At 47.3% G+C, this 16,933-nt stretch overlaps 1 long non-coding RNA gene across 1 annotated transcript; it reads left to right on the forward strand.

Annotated features, from left to right (window-relative positions):
• Positions 1-14,137: 14,137 nt before the first annotated feature.
• Positions 14,138-16,271, forward strand: LOC120974391 (uncharacterized). Its single transcript, XR_005769799.3, has 2 exons — positions 14,138-14,666; positions 14,793-16,271. It is a non-coding gene; the product is annotated as an uncharacterized lncRNA (long non-coding RNA).
• The last annotated feature ends 662 nt before the right edge of the window (positions 16,272-16,933 follow it).

Raw genomic sequence — 16,933 nt, forward strand, 5'->3', positions numbered from 1 at the left:
AATCAAATTATTAATGAACTCCCACTCAGACAGACATCCCTCTAGTCATCTAAGTGATACATGATCCGAGTCAACTAGGTCGTGTCCGATCATCACGTGAGACGGACTAGTCATCATCGGTGAACATCTTCATGTTGATCGTATCTGCTATACGACTCATGTTCGACCTTTCGGTCTCTTGTGTTCTGAGGTCATGTCAGTACATGCTAGGCTCGTCAAGTCAACCTAAGTGTATTGCATGTGTAAATCTGGCTTACACCCGTTGTATGCGAACGTTAGAACCTATCACACCCGATCATCACGTGGTGCTTCGGAACAACGAACCTTCGCAACGGTGCATAGTTAGGGGGAACACTTTCTTGAAATTTTAGTGAGGGACCATCTTATTTATGCTACCGTCGTTCTAAGCAAATAAGATGTAAAACATGATAAACATCACATGCAATCAAATAGTGACATGATATGGCCAATATCATTTTGCTCCTTTTGATCTCCATCTTCGGGGCACCATGTTCATCATCGTCACCGGCATGACACCATGATCTCCATCATCATGATCTCCATCATCGTGTCTTCATGAAGTTGTCTCGCCAATTATTACTTCTACTACTATGGCTAACGGTTAGCAATAAAGTAAAGTAATTACATGACGTTTCAGTTGACACGCAAGTCATAAATAAATTAAGGCAACTCCTAGGCTCCTGCCGGTTATCATACTCATCGACATGCAAGTCGTGATTCCTATTACAAGAACATGATCAATCTCCTACATCAGATATATCATTCATCACATCCTTCTGGCCATATCACATCACATGACACTTGCTGCAAAAACAAGTTAGACGTCCTCTAATTGTTGTTGCAAACTTTTACGTGGCTGCTATAGGTTTCTAGCAAGAACGATTCTTACCTACGCCAAAACCACAACGTGATATGCCAATTTCTATTTACCCTTCATAAAGACCCTTTTCATCGAATCCGATCCGACTAAAGTGGGAGAGACAGACACCCGCTAGCCACCTTATGCAACTAGTGCATGTCAGTCGGTGGAACCTGTCTCACGTAAGCGTACGTGTAAGGTCGGTCCGGGCTGCTTCATCCCACGATGCAGCCGAATCAAGATAAGACTAGTAACGGCAAGTAAATTGACAAAATCAACGCCCACAACAACTGGTGTTCTACTCGTGCATAGAAACTACGCATAAACCTGGCTCATGATGCCACTGTTGGGGATCGTAGCAGAAATTAAAATTTTCTACGCATCACCAAGATCAATCTATGGAGTTTACTAGCAACGAGAGGGGAGGAGTGCATCTACATACCCTTGTAGATCGCGAGCGGAAGCGTTCAAGAGAACGGGGTTGATGGAGTTGTACTCGTCGTGATCCAAATCACCGATGATCCAAGCGCCGAACGGACGGCACCTCCGTGTTCAACACACGTACGGAGCGGTGACGTCTCCCACGCCTTGATCCAGCAAGGAGGAGGGAGAGGTTGAGGAACAAGGCTCCAACAGCAGCACGACGGCGTGGTGGTGGTGGAGTGACAGTTCTCCGGCAGGGCTTCGCCAAGCACACGCGGAGGAGGAGAGGTGTTGGGGAGGGGAGGGGCTGCGCCTTGGATGTGGTGCTGCAGCCCTCCCCTCACCCCTCTATTTATAGGGAGAAGGGGAAGGGGGCCGGCCCCTCTAGATGGGATCTAGAGGGGGGGCGGCCAAGGGGAAGGTGGCTTGCCCCCCAAGCAAGGGGGGCGCCCCCTTTAGGGTTTCCCCCAAACCCTAGGCGCATGGGCCCTAGGGGGTTTGGCGCCCAGCCCACTAAGGGCTGGTTCCCTTCCACCTACAGCCCATAAGGCCCTCCGGGGCAGGTGGACCCCCGGAACCCCTCCGGTGGTCCCGGTACAATACCGGTATACCCCCGAATATTTCCGGTGACCGTATGGTGACTTCCCATATATAAATATTTACTTCCGGACCATTCCGGAACTCCTCGTGACGTCCGGGATCTCATCCGGGACTCCAAACAACATTCGGTAATCACATACAAACCTTCCTTATAACCCAAGCGTCATCGAACCTTAAGTGTGTAGACCTTACAGGTTCGGGAATCATGCAGACATGACCGAGACACCTCTCTAGCCAATAACCAACAGCGGGATCTGGATGCCCATGTTGGCTCCCACATGTTCCACGATGATCTCATCGGATGAACCACGATGTCAAGGATTCAAGCAATCCCATATACAATTCCCTTTGTCAATCGGTACGTTACTTGCCCGAGATTCGATCGTCGGTATCCCAATACCTCGTTCAATCTCGTTACCGGCAAGTCACTTTACTCGTTCCGTAATGCATGATCCCGTGACTAACTACTTAGTCACATTGAGCTCATTATGATGATGCAATACCGAGTGGGCCCAGAGATACCTCTCCGTCATACGGAGTGACAAATCCCAGTCTCGATCCGAGCCAACCCAACAGACACTTTCGGAGATACCTGTAGTGCACCTTTATAGCCACCCAGTTACGTTGTGACGTTTGGTACACCCAAAGCATTCCTACGGTATCCGGGAGTTGCACGATCTCATGGTCTAAGGAAATGATACTTGACATTAGAAAAACTTCAGCAAACGAACTACACGATCTAGTGCTATGCTTAGGATTGGGTCTTGTCCATCACATCATTGTCCTAATGATGTGATCCCGTTATCAATGACATCCAATGTCCATGGTCAGGAAACCGTAACCATCGATTGATCAACGAGCTAGTCAACTACAGGCTCACTAGGGACATGTTATGGTCTATGTGTTCACACATGTATTACGATTTCCGGATAACACAATTATAGCATGAACAATAGACAATTATCATGAACAAGGAAATATAATAATAACCATTTTATTATTGCCTCTAGGGCATATTTCCAACACTCATCAATATTAAATGTTGTTAAACATGGCAAGAGGGTGAAGCATAAATAAACTAACTATTTAGGCAAGTTTAAATGAGGCCGGAACAACAAACAACAATTCCGGAAAAAATCCCCATATGCATATTTTGAATTTGCTACTGTTCTGCCCTAAACACAATTTTAATGTTGTTAAACAGCAAAATAAAGTGCACCATGTTAAACTAGGCATTTTTCTACCCCATTTACATATAAATTTTATTAAATTCGGAGCTACGGTTAATTAGTTATGAAATAAACCATTTTAACATGACATTTATGCAAATTAAAACAAACAGCAATTTAAACATTTTAAACATGGATGAAAGTTGCATATTATGAAACTAGACAGAATTCTTAACATTTTTCATATATGAAGTTTTTTAATCCGATGCACGGTTAATGAGTTATTATATGCATGAAGACTAGGGACTTTTCTATAAAACCGACGTTCTCTGGATTAATAGCTAAAATCGTCTAGAGGAAAAAATGCATCGGGCCGAATCTGCAGGCTGTTGGGGCGCTCACCATGGGCCAGGGCCAGTTCGGTGCAGAGGCTGGAGGGGGCCGGGTTGGATCTGGCGAAGGGAAGGAGCTGCTGGGCCTCGGTCAACGCGACCGATGCAGGGGAAGCAAGGCGGGGCGGCAGCGGGACTTGGCGCGGAGGCAGGTGGGTCAACGCAGACGGGTGCTCGAGTAGGACTTGGCACTGCTCGTCGTCTTGCGTGCTCGCACGACAGAAGCAGGGGACGAACGGGCTCCGTGGCTCCAGGAACATGGCGGGGCGGCGAGATCCGACGGGCCCCGGCCGGATCTGACGAGGAAGGGCGGCGACGGTTGACTCGGAGCAGAGCATGGGCGTCCATGGCGTCGGTTCCCTGTGAAGAGGAGTGAGAGAGGGATGAGATGAGGAAGAGGTCAGAGAAGGGGAGAAACGAGAAGAAGAGGAGGACAGGGAGAAGGAGCGGACGGCCTGGCCTGGTGGATGCTCGTCGGCGGAGGGAGCTCCGGCCTCGAGGTGCTGCTCGATGCGGTCGATGCGGTGCAGGGGAAAACAGAGGCCTCGGGCGTCGGTTGCAGGAGCGAGAGGCCATAGGCGAAGGGCTGCTCGGCCTTGGGCTGTTGCTCGCCGGTGGCTCGCCGGCTATCGGCGCGCGGAGGTCGGGCAGAGGAGCGTACGGGGCTGCAGGAGAGGTGGAGGCTGGGGTTGGACTCCCGTTGGCTCGCGCGATGGGCAGTGGAGGCAGAGGATTGGGCGTCGACGGAAAACAAGGAAGGTGGTCGGGGAGATTGGATCGGGAGGAGATCCCGAGGAGATGCGAGAGAGTGGCGGCGGCTGCGGGAATGGATGGGACGGCTAGGTTCTAGGGTTAGGTAGGCTGATTATATAGCAGGTGAATTTTTGGTTAGGTGCATCTGGTCCCTCCGATTTTAATCGGACAGTCGCGAATAAATAGCTAGGGAGTCCAAATAAGAAAACGGAGATGTTTTATAGATGTTTGGGGATGATCCGGATCCAACGGTCATGACTGCTCGAGTCGGGTTCGGGCAAGGTTTCGGACGCGCACGAGGGGGTTTGAGAGAGGTTGACGAAGACAAGAGGGCTTGACAAAAGATCAACGGAGACAAAGCGAGGAGTGGCAACTACGAGCAAATGCAAGTTTTATGAAAACATGCGGATGCAATGCGGATGATGCGATGATGAATGCAACAAACAAATAAAACACAAGGCGGCAACAAAATAAGTGGAAGGCATCTGGAGCGTCGGTCTCGGGGCGTTACAACAGTCCCCCACTTACAAGAGATCTTGTCCCGAGATCTAAGGATGGCGCCGGAGAGAAACGGACGAGGAAGAGAAGAGGTAAAGCTAAGTTGCTTCTTTGACAAACGAGTGAAACCACGAACCTTGAGAGATTGAACGAACGAAAAGAGAGAATACAAGGGAGATGAACGAGATTGCAAACACTGCGTTAGCAGAGAAGAACAAAGAACATGATGAGAACCAAGAGCTTAGGGGACAAGATAGATTTTGAAGCCACTCCGGTTAAAAAAAGATAGAGTAGGATTAAGAATGATATAATTTGGACAGCACTCCGACTGAAAATGGAAGGAATTAACATGAACTTGAGAAGATGGGATGATACTTGATGAAATCAACAACGCACTGCCTCCGGAAGAAAGAATAGAAGATAGATCATTGTGATAACAGAATGGAGAAGAAAATGACAACTCCTTCCACAAATGAATTTGGAAAGTATCCTTGCAAGAAGGTTAGAACGGAGTTGTTGGAAAACCAACAACGAAAGGATATGATCCTAGTGGGCTTATGGAGACATCTCAAAACATGAGGTGAAATTCTGCCATTAACGAAAACAATAAATATAATTGATAACACCAACGAGATGAAAAACTTCTTTCACCAAGAGGATAGGAGAAAACTTGGATCATTGATAAGCACCATAATAGCAACATTCCTTAGGGAAGGCTTTAGGTGAAATATGACACAAGATAACTCCAACGAAGAGATTGATGGATCTAAAATATCTCATTCTTGACAACATGAGAATCATGAAACAAGAAGGAAATTGTCAAGAATGATATAACGCCATCTCAAAAGATAAGGGTACAAAGAATTGCACTTCGGAATGCAAGATGAAGAATGCTTGAACTCCTCAAAACAAAACATGTGTTGAGCACCATGTTTATTTTGAAGTATGGCTTGACGGATCATAACTTCGAGAGAAATCTTGAAGAACAATTGACGAATGAAAAGAATCCTTGACGAACCACCATGTGAACCTTCCATGAAGAACTCCGGTAAAACTAGGATGATAGAAAGAGAGAGAAGTTGAAAACACAAGGTGAAGCCTTGCAATGATTTAGATGGAGCTTCGCGACGAGATAAAGCGGAAAAACTTGGAACTCCGGAAGAAGGAATTAATCACTTGGATGAAACAAGAACAAGAATTATGTTATATGTATCCTTCACCAATTTAGATTGATGACAAGCAACGGATTTGGCATACTACTTATTCTCGTATAAAGGATTAAGAGAGATATAGCACAAACTTGGGAAGGTCTTCAACGAACCACCGGTAGGATTTGGAAACAACGAATGAATTGATACGATAACAACGGAAGAGAATTCTTGAATGAACCACCGTAAGAATTGAGAATGAAAGTAGCAAAGGCACAATTCACCGGGAAGAATTGGAAAACGAATGAAGATACTTGAGGGTATTTAGATACATGAGAACGAAGAGATCAAGAGCTGACTAGAGGATACTTGAACGATTCACCGGTAAGATTTGGAGAACGAGAGCTGAAAGCTGGAATGAATAATTATGACATGATGGTCTTCGGAGGAAAGAAATGGGAACAACTCATGAATTCTCCGGATGGGTAAAAATAATTCTCACAATCGAAAACAATTATGAGAGGACGGCATGAGAAAAAATTTTGAAACAAGGAAAGGAATGTGACCAACATTGAAGGCTTGAATTTAGTCCACTGGAGAAGAAAAAGAATGAAGAATGATAAACTTGAAGAACATCTTCATGAGAACCACCGGGTAAGAACATTGATTGAAAAGCATGAAGGGACTTCACATGAATAAAATGGATACTTGGTTAAGACATCTGATTCCTTGAAGGAAAAGGGTGGGAGGGCGGGAAAAACAAAGGCAACTTGGGACGGATGAAAAAAACACCGTTGAGAAAACTTAGAGTTGATCTTGCGGATGTTGAAAATGATCGGATCCACTTGAAGAGAAGCACACCGGTTGGAAATAGAATTGGGATGACACTCTTGATGACCAAGAAGGATTAACACTCCCATAGAAACATGAGAACACCACTTGGAAAAGGTATGGAATCAACACTTGACATTGAAGCAACTCGAATACCACAACTTAAAACAAAACAAAGGTTTGGCTTGCAAAATAAGCCAGAAACAAACATATGATAGAGATTTCGCCCAAAGTGTTCGTGATGAGGCCCCACGGGCACGACGTACAGCGGACGTCATGAATGACAAACAAGACGTCCCCGAGTCGGCATAGCCAAGGATTCTTTAAGATGCCTCGCGACCACTATAAATCGACCGTGAAAAGCGAACCACTAGACGTTGGACCCCAATCTCAAATCATACATCTGTCGAAAAGATATTCTAGGAGCTACTTGAATTCCCACCTATAAACTCCCGAAACTTTCTGGTTATGCAATCAGGTGTTGGGGATACAGGGGACGCAATATATCTCACCCAAACTAACAATCCCTAGATCCAGCTGTATCCATCCGTCAACACATAACCAAGAAAACTACAGAAATCGTGTACCTCAACCTTCGAAAAGCATCCGTTATACGAGTTATGGCAATACTCCCGAACTCCCGCCCCAGTACTGGGTGGCGTCGAGGTGATCTCACCAACAACTGCATAAAAGAGATTTTCGATGTCAGCGAAACTCAGGTATTCCAGAACTGCAACGATAAAATTGTGACGACAACACCTCGGAGCTCAACTTCCCGGGACACTGCCACAACCCCTAAATGTCAGGAGGCACCAAGAACAATGTTCTCGTCACAAAACCATCGGAACGATTTCAAGATACCCGCGTGATCCTAAAAAAAATTAGTGAAATTTGAGGAGAGGAAAGTCAAAACATCTACGTCAGGAGGCCTCACCCGAGCGACGAAGGGACTGAGGAGTAAAAAGAATCCTACTCTCCGATATATATAATCCTAAGACTCAAAACATTTTTGTTCTAGACTCAACAACGCCAGCGATTCGATCAAGCAGGGGGCTCCTAAGTCGGGGATGGCTCTGATTACCAACTTGTAACGCCCACAATGCGGCTATATCTCCCACGTGTCGACGCATGACTTGAAGGCATAACCGCATGGTGGTTTTGTCGCAAGAAGGGTCATCTTCACACAATCCCATGTAATGAACAAGAATGGGATAAAGAGTTGGCTTACAATCGCCAATTCACACAATACATAAATTAAACATACATCATTCAGAGTACAATCAAGGTCCGACTACGGAACCAAAATAAAAGAAGACAACCCCAAATGCTAGATCCCCGATCGTCCCAACTGGGCTCCACTACTGATCAACAGGAAACGAAACATAGTAACGACCAAGGTCCTCGTCGAACTCCCACTTGAGTTCGGTAGCATCACTTGCACTGGTATCCTCGGCACCTGCAACTGTTTTGGTAGAATCTGTGAGTCACGAGGACTCAGCAATCTCACACCCGCGAGATCAAGACTATTTAAGCTTATAGGAAGGATGGGGTAATGAGGTGGAGCTGCAGCAAGCACTAAGCAAATATGGTGGCTAACATACGCAAATAAGAGCGGGAAGAGGAGCAACGCAACGGTCGAGAAGCTAGAAGTGATCAAGAAGTGATCCTGAAACTACTTACGTTCATACATAACCCAAAACCGTGTTCACTTCCCGGACTCCGCCGAAAAGAGACCATCACGGCTACACACGCGGTTGATGCATTTTAATTAAGTCAAGTGTCAAGTTCTCTACAACCGGACATTAACAAATTCCCATCTGCCACATAACTGCGGGCACGGCTCTCGAAAGTTTATACCCTACAGGGGTGTCCCAACTTAGCCCATCACAAGCTCTCACGGTCAACAAAGGATATTCCTTCTCCCGGGAAGACCCGATCAGTCTCGGAATCCCGGTTACCAGACTTTTCGACAATGGTAAAACAAGACCAGCAAAGCCACCCGATGTGCCGACAAATCCCGATAGGAGTCGCACGTATCTCGTTCTCAGGGCACACCGGATGGGCAAGACGTCGGGTTGGCATAGACCCTGGTTGCCCAGGGGGCGCCGGACATCGCCCGGTTTGGACCAGCACTCAGAGGAACACTGGCCCGGGGGGTTAAAATAAAGATGACCCTTGAGTCTGCAGAACCCAAGGGAAAAAGGCTTAGGTGACAAATGTTAAAACCAAGGTTGGGCCTTGCTGTTGGAGTTTTATTCAAAGCGAACTGTCAAGGGGGTCCCATAAATCCCCAACCCCGTAAGGAACGCAAAATCAAGGAACATAACACCGGTATGATGGAAAACTAGGGCGGCAAGAGTGGAACAAAACACCAGGCATAAGGCCGAGCCTTCCACCCTTTACCAAGTATATAGATGCATTAATTAAAATAAGAGATATTGTGATATCCCAACATATCCATATTCCAACATGGAACAAACTTCATCTTCACCTGCAACTAGCAACGCTATAAGAGGGGCTGAGCAAAAGCGGTAACATAGCCAAACAACGGTTTGCTAGGAAGGTGGGTTAGAGGCTTGACATGGCATATGGGAGGCATGATAAACAAGTGGTAGGTAGCGCGACAAAGCGATAGAGCGAACAACTAGCAAGCAAAGATAGAAGTGATATCGAAGGTAATGGTCATCTTGCCTGGGATCCCGCAAGGAAGAAGAACGAGTCCATGAAGAAGACAAACGGACGTAGTCGAACGGATCCTCACAATCGCAACGTAACCGGAACTATCAAGGAGAAGCGCAACCGGAAAGAAGCAAGCAACATAGTAAACAATCATCACATAAACATGGCATGATGCACAATCAAGTATGATGCATGTCCGATTTAATGAGGCATGGCATAGCAAAATGCACAAACAATACTACAAATTAAGTGGAGCTCAATATACAACGAAACACCACATTCAATCATTTAGTTCGCTCTCGTTTATGGTACTCATCAATATTAAATGTTGTTAAACATGGCAAGAGGGTGAAGCATAAATAAACTAACTATTTAGGCAAGTTTAAATGAGGCCGGAACAACAAACAACAATTCCGGAAAAATCCCCATATGCATATTTTGAATTTGCTACTGTTCTGCCCTAAACACAATTTTAGTGTTGTTAAACAGCAAAATAAAGTGCACCATGTTAAACTAGACATTTTTCTACCCCATTTACATATAAAGTTTATTAAATTCGGAGCTACGGTTAATTAGTTATGAAATAAACCATTTTAACATGACATTTATGCAAATTAAAACAAACAGCAATTTAAACATTTTAAACATGGATGAAAGTTGCATATTATAAAACTAGACAGAATTCTTAACATTTTTCATATATGAAGTTTTTTAATCCGATGCACGGTTAATGAGTTATTATATGCATGAAGACTAGGGACTTTTCTGTAAAACCGACGTTCTCTGGATTAATAGCTAAAATCGTCTAGAGGAAAAAATGCATCGGGCCGAATCTGCAGGCTGCTGGGGCGCTCACCATGGGCCAGGCCCAGTTCGGTGCAGAGGCTGAAGGGGGCCGGGTTGGATCTGGTGAAGGGAAGGAGTTGCTGGGCCTCGGTCAACGCGACCGATGCAGGGCAAGCAAGGCGGGGCGGCAGCGGGACTTGGCGCGGAGGCAGGTGGGTCAACGCAGACGGGTGCTCGAGTAGGACTTGGCGCTGGTCGTCGTCTTGCGTGCTCGCACGACAGAAGCAGGGGACGAACGGGCTCCGTGGCTCCAGGAACATGCCGGGGCGGCGAGATCCGACGGGCCCCGGCCGGATCTGACGAGGAAGGGCGGCGACGGTTGACTCGGAGCAGAGCATGGGCGTCCATGGCGTCGGTTCCCTGTGAAGAGGAGCGAGAGAGGGATGAGATGAGGAAGAGGTCAGAGAAGGGCAGAAACGAGAAGAAGAGGAGGACAGGGAGAAGGAGCGGGCGGCCTGGCCTGGTGGATGCTCGTCGGCGGAGGGAGCTCTGGCCTCGAGGTGCTGCTCGATGCGGTCGACGCAGTGCTGGGGGAAACAGAGGCCTCGGGCATCGGTTGCAGGAGCGAGAGGCCATAGGCGAAGGGCTGCTCGGCCTTGGGCTGTTGCTCGCCGGTGGCTCGCCGGCTATCGGCGCGCGGAGGTCGGGCAGAGGAGCGTACGGGGCTGCAGGAGAGGTGGAGGCTGGGGCTGGACTCCCGTTGGCTCAGGCGATGGGCAGTCGAGGCAGAGGATTGGGCGTCGACGGAAAACAAGGAAGGTGGTCGGGGAGATTGGATCGGGAGGAGATCCCGAGGAGATGCGAGAGAGTGGCGGCGGCGGCTGCGGGAATGGATGGGACGGCTAGGTTCTAGGGTTAGGTAGGCTGATTATATAGCAGGTGAATTTTTGGTTAGGTGCATCTGGTCCCTCCGATTTTAATCGGACAGTCACGAATAAATAGCTAGGGAGTCCAAATAAGAAAACGGTGATGTTTTATAGATGTTTGGGGATGATCCGGATCCAACGGTCATGACTGCTCGAGTCGGATTCGGACAAGGTTTCGGACGCGCACGAGGGGGTTTGAGAGAGGTTGACGAAGACAAGAGGGCTTGACAAAAGATCAACGGAGACAAAGCAAGGAGTGGCAACTACGAGCAGATGCAAGTTTTATGAAAACATGCGGATGCAATGCGGATGATGCGATGATGAATGCAACAAACAAATAAAACACATGGCGGCAACAAAATAACTTGAAGGCATCTGGAGCGTCGGTCTCGGAGCGTTACAGTCATTGAGGAAGAGATCCTCATCCGTTTGCCGCCCAAGGACATCCTCCGCTGCCGCGCCGTCTGCAGGTGGTGGCACGGCGCCACCTCCACCGACAAGTTCATGCTGGACCACCACCGTCGCCAGCCCTTGCTTCCGATCCTCAGCCAAGTCGTCGACATGCAGCCGCAGGAAGCCCGCCTCTTGTTTTCCTTTGACGCTGGAGCAGGCCAGCAACAGCTCTGCCCTGTCATCCAGACCTACTACCACAATACACTCCACGCTGCCCTTGATGGCCTCCTCATCGTCTCCCACAGATCCGTGGTGTCTGAGTTCTTCATGTGCAACTCGGTCATCCGCAAGTGTGCTCCCCTAGCGAAACCTCAAGCCCAACAGGGGTTTCCCCCCCCCGCATTGTCGGCTTCTATCGGCACAAACCATCCGGAGGAGAGTACCGAGTGCTTTGGGTCTCTAGCAACGCACAAGACGAAAAAACTTTCTACTACGCCATAGCGGTGGGATCCGATAGTACAAGATACATCGGACAAGGATGCACCCCACAGCCAACATCCTCTTCCCCTTCCTTGGAACTGGCGTTACAGAGGGGTCTGCCCTGTTCGTCAATATTGCCACCAGCCCACCACCGTAGCAGCCTGCACTGGACACTTCTTAAACACCAAGGCTGGGATGCCGACTACATAATGGTGTTCGACGCAACAACTGAAACATTTCGGTTGATGTGTCGCCCTGCCCGGTTGCCCAACTGCTTACATGAGACGTTGTTGGAGATGGACGACACTCTTGCTTTGTGCAGCATCAGCAGTGTCAAACACACCATAGATGTTTGGGTCGTACATGACTACGATGCCGAAACCTGGGCTTTCAAGCATCGGATGAATTTGACTGGGATGGATCCATCAGTGCTTGTCGATCCAAACCCAAAGCACACAATAGTCCCTAGGATGGCTGTGCTCAATGGGGGTGAGATGCTGATCCAGTTCACTCATTTGTGTGTGTTGCATTTTGACATCAATGCCTAAGTTTTTAGGATATGTGAAAAGCGAAGACGGTCAAGAAATCTACTTGTGGGTTGCCTGGCATTACCTGCAGGAGAGCATTATTCCCCTTCCACTGTTCCATGAGATGAGAGAAGATGATGGTACCTTGCAAATGTTGGTGGCATGCCGAATTTCATATTCAGATCATGAGATCAGGGTTCTCGTATCATAGCTAAAAGCTAGCATCTGAACCTACCGCAGCTGGTTGCAGAGAGACTTGTTTATTCTGTTGAGCAAGCTGATGAATCAACAAAGCAGAGTCTACTAATTTGGAATAGTTAACTGCACATTTGAGATGTCTTATGATATCAGAGGTGTATGGCACTTTTAAGAATGCACCTTGGAAGAATAAGGAGACAGCCAAACTGTTTCAGTCTACTGGTGTAGTGTAAGCATGAACTGAATTGAGCTCTCAACTTAGTAGACTCTGCTCTCTATGTATGCAGTACGATAATCCTGATTCTGCTAGATGGATGGATGGATCCTAAGCTGGGTGGATGTAAAAATCCGTTAGTTTGATCGCCTACTGACTGCAGTTAGTACTTGACCAACATTTTCTGTTCCGAGCAACCAACAAAAGCTCTGCCTTGACAAGTTAATAAGGAACATGGCAAGCATCTATCGCTTGCTTACTCGCTAGATTAAAAAGAAACTAACAGCAGCATGTAAAATGAAACAAAATAATGTAGTACTCCCTAGGTCTCGTAATATAAGATCGTTTCGCAAGCTAAAACAGCTTGCAAAACGATCTTATATTGTGGGACGAAGGGAGTACGAAATATTGTAATTGCCAGTTATTTCTTTATTTTTTCCAATACAATGTCCATTTGTACAACACCCTGGCCTGGCAAACAAGAAGACTCAGTGCAGCCAGCTTTTGATAAGGAGATGACTGTGGCCCTCTCAACTACCAAGACAAAGAAGACGCAGAACAAGCCAAGAACATGCAGATGAAGTATGCTCTAAGCTTATTTTGTGTGTGAGTTGGTTTATGTTTCCATCCTTCTAGATTTGTTGTAAGAGTATGGAGTTGAATATGATGAATGATGTTCCGCAAAAAGGAAAAGTATATGATGAATCCGCCCTGCCACACCCGCGGTTCCGTTGCCGCTCGCCCGATCCGCCCGCTGCCACGCCCCTCACCCGATTTGAGGACTTCCCGGAGCTCCCTCCACCGCGGCCGCCGACGAGGATCTACCTCGACGTCCGACAGCGGTTGTGGGGGACGTGGGTGGCGGATATCACCGACCAGGAGACCCACAAACAGATGTTGGTCGGGTCGTTCCACACGACCGAGCTCGTGGCCATGGAGTACGATCGGTGGTAGGTCCGGTTCCACGGCCGCGAGGCGAGGCTCAACTTCCCCTTCGGTACGGCTCCGATCCACCTCGTCCTGCCGGAGCCGGGGGTGGTGAGCACTCGGATGGCGCGGGACGATCGCGAGGCGAGGGAGCGCCTCGAGGCGGAGGCTGCTGACGAGGCCTACATGGATGACCTCCGCCGGCAGTACCCGGAGCTCGTGGAGGCGGAGCGGGCGATATTTGCCGTCAATGACGGCGAAGTTATCTCATCTCCGACGACAAGGGCAGCAAAGAGTAGGGCGGCGAGCAGGAGATCGATGTCGAGGAGTGGCAGAGCGTCTTCCCCGGCGACGACGGCGGCGGCGGCACCGGCCCGGGCCCAGCTCGCACCGAGGGTGGCCTCGCCAGGAAGGACAGGCCGGCCTCCACTTCCGCCGAATTTAGTTTAAGTTCTAAGTGTATATTAGTTTTACTTTAAATTTATGTTTATTTGTTCGGTTACGAGGACTATCTATGTTAAACTATGTTTAAATGCATGCATATTTCAGTTAGAATTTGATTGAATTTATGTAAATTTAGTTTTACTTCGCTAATTTTAGGGGATCAGCTAGGTAGGGCGAAATTTTACTTAGGCCGAATACTCCGCTACTTTTTAGGGATGGGTTAAAAATGCGCTTGCTAGTTGTGAAAAGGATAGATGTGAACAGAGGACACCACTCAGAAAAGAAAGAAAAAACAGGGGAGACCCAAACCCTACCCCCGCGGCCGCCCTCAATTCCCAACCTCTTCCCCGCCGGAACACGGCGAGTTGCTCGCCGGAGTGCCCTCTTCCCCGAAGCCGGTAAGAAGATATGCCGCCCAAACCGGCCGCGCGAGGCGATCTCAGAGCACGCTGTCCGCCGCGTTCTGATTCAGTTTTGTCTCCATCTATCGATTTGCCCTCAAATCGTTCTTGTCTTCGTGCCAGGGACGCCGGAACGCGGAGCCGCCGCCACGGTGTGGTTCGCGATGCCGCCATAGCTCTCCATCGTCCCCTGAGTTCCTGACTAGCCCCTCCATCCGCGGTTCGGGAGGGGGTTGATGAGGTTGAGGAAGCCTTGGGTGACCGTGGTGGCTTCTGCTCCAGATCACCATGTTTGGGCTCGGGTACTCTCACACGGGAGAGCTGCAGACCTGCTGTGTTGTGGGTGTAGGTGGGTGGCTGAGGATGTAAATTATGGTTCGTGATAATTTAAGGAGAAGATAACAAACTTCAGAGATATGGTTGGATGATGCAATGTAATTTTACGACAATATTTTCTGAAAACCACAGATTCGGTCCCAAAATAAAATAAAATTCAAACACACGATACTGCAGTTTATGAAACAACTGTACTCCGGTCTTCTGGTCCTTTGGGAAAAAATGATACTGCAATTACAATATTTATTAGTTCATTATTACATTTTTTTTTCTCATTTTACATGCTGTTACAAAAATAAAGAAATATCTGAACTGTACTGCTTACATAGAAAGCAGAGTCTGCTCAGTTGAGAGAGCTCAGTTCAGTTCAGGTTTACACCAGTAGACTGCAACAGTTTGGCTGCCACCTTAGCTCAGGTCTATGCATTGTTGTTAGCAAGTAGTACAACAAGCATGCCAGGAGCAAGAGCCGAGCCTACTAAGCACGTCACATCATGAGACAGACATGCTACACACAATAACTAGCTAGCTTTGTTAGCTATTCAGAGTGACACGCGAGCAGCTGAATAATGGAGTCTCCTCCATCCTGTTACACAGCGCAAGATTTGACAGTAAAACACCGTAAAAGACATGTCAACAGTTGTTCCCCGTGGGACCTGCTTCTCCCAGAAAAGCACACCTAAATATCAGATAACATGATCCCAAAAACTATTACGGGAACCTAACTGTAACATTTTGATCCAGAGATTCGAAACAAAGTCTAGGAATCATTCCGCGATTTTATTTGCTTTAAGCATAGCACCGTAAGGTCATGTTTGGATTGTCGTTTTCCTTTCAAATACACTTGTAGAAAATCAAATAAACTTGTAGAAAATATAGACCTCTGTCTGCCGCTTCTTTTCCAGCCAGAAATCCTTCGCAGCTCTGTAAGTTACACCTGTAAATTAAATACCCCTGTATTAAAATACCCCGATGCCAAGCGCGGCCTAAGTTGTTCGGTTCTTTTGGAAACGAGAAAAGGAAACAGGGAGAAGGTAAAATCTAATTGTATGTATTCCCACTTGGTATATTCATGATATTCATTCAAGCTGCCAGTGTAATTTCGAGGAAAAATTTGCTGTGACAAATCATGTGGATAGAAGCAACTTTTTTTTTTTGAAAAGGGGTTTTACCCCAGCCTCTGCATCAGAAGATGCATACGGCTCATATTATTAATAAAAACCAGCAACAAGTCTCCAAGTTTCGAAGTATGAAAAAAAAACAAAACGCTCATAAGAGCTAAACAGAAAAGCCACAACCGGCTGGCAAAAAAAAATAGAAGCACTACATGCCTATCCTATTACATGACCGCCATCCAAACTGGTTGAAAATATCCCGAGCTACCATCTCCCATCGGGTAGACGCAGTAACCAAACGCTCCCTGGCCTCCGTCGGAGTGAGTAGCGACCACATACGGATCAACGTTGTGGCCCTGAAGATAACCTGCAAAAAATGAATGTTCGTTGATCTGTTAAAAACCAAATCATTTCTGCAGTTCCAGACTGCCCATAATAAAGCACAGACGCCAACGCGAATGTGCCTCACTATATCGGAGTCAACCCCATCAAGCCACGTTCCAAATAACATGTTGATGGACGTAGGCGGATTAATATTAAAAGCAATATGAATCGACCACCATAGAATCTTAGCGAGCGAACAATCAAGAAAGAGGTGTTTGATAGTTTCGTTATGGTCACAAAAACTACATCTAGCAGAACCCACCCAATTGCGTTTTGCCAAATTATCCTTAGTCAAAATAACTTGTTTATGCACGAACCACATAAACACTTTGATTCGCAAAGGTACCTTTACTTTCCAAACGTGCTTCGAGGAAGGAATGACGCTAGAGTTTATGACGTCCAGATACATGGATTTGACCGAGAACACGC

The sequence above is a fragment of the Aegilops tauschii genome, chromosome 2 (genome assembly GCF_002575655.3).
Source record: "Aegilops tauschii subsp. strangulata cultivar AL8/78 chromosome 2, Aet v6.0, whole genome shotgun sequence".
Lineage (NCBI taxonomy): Eukaryota > Viridiplantae > Streptophyta > Magnoliopsida > Poales > Poaceae > Aegilops > Aegilops tauschii.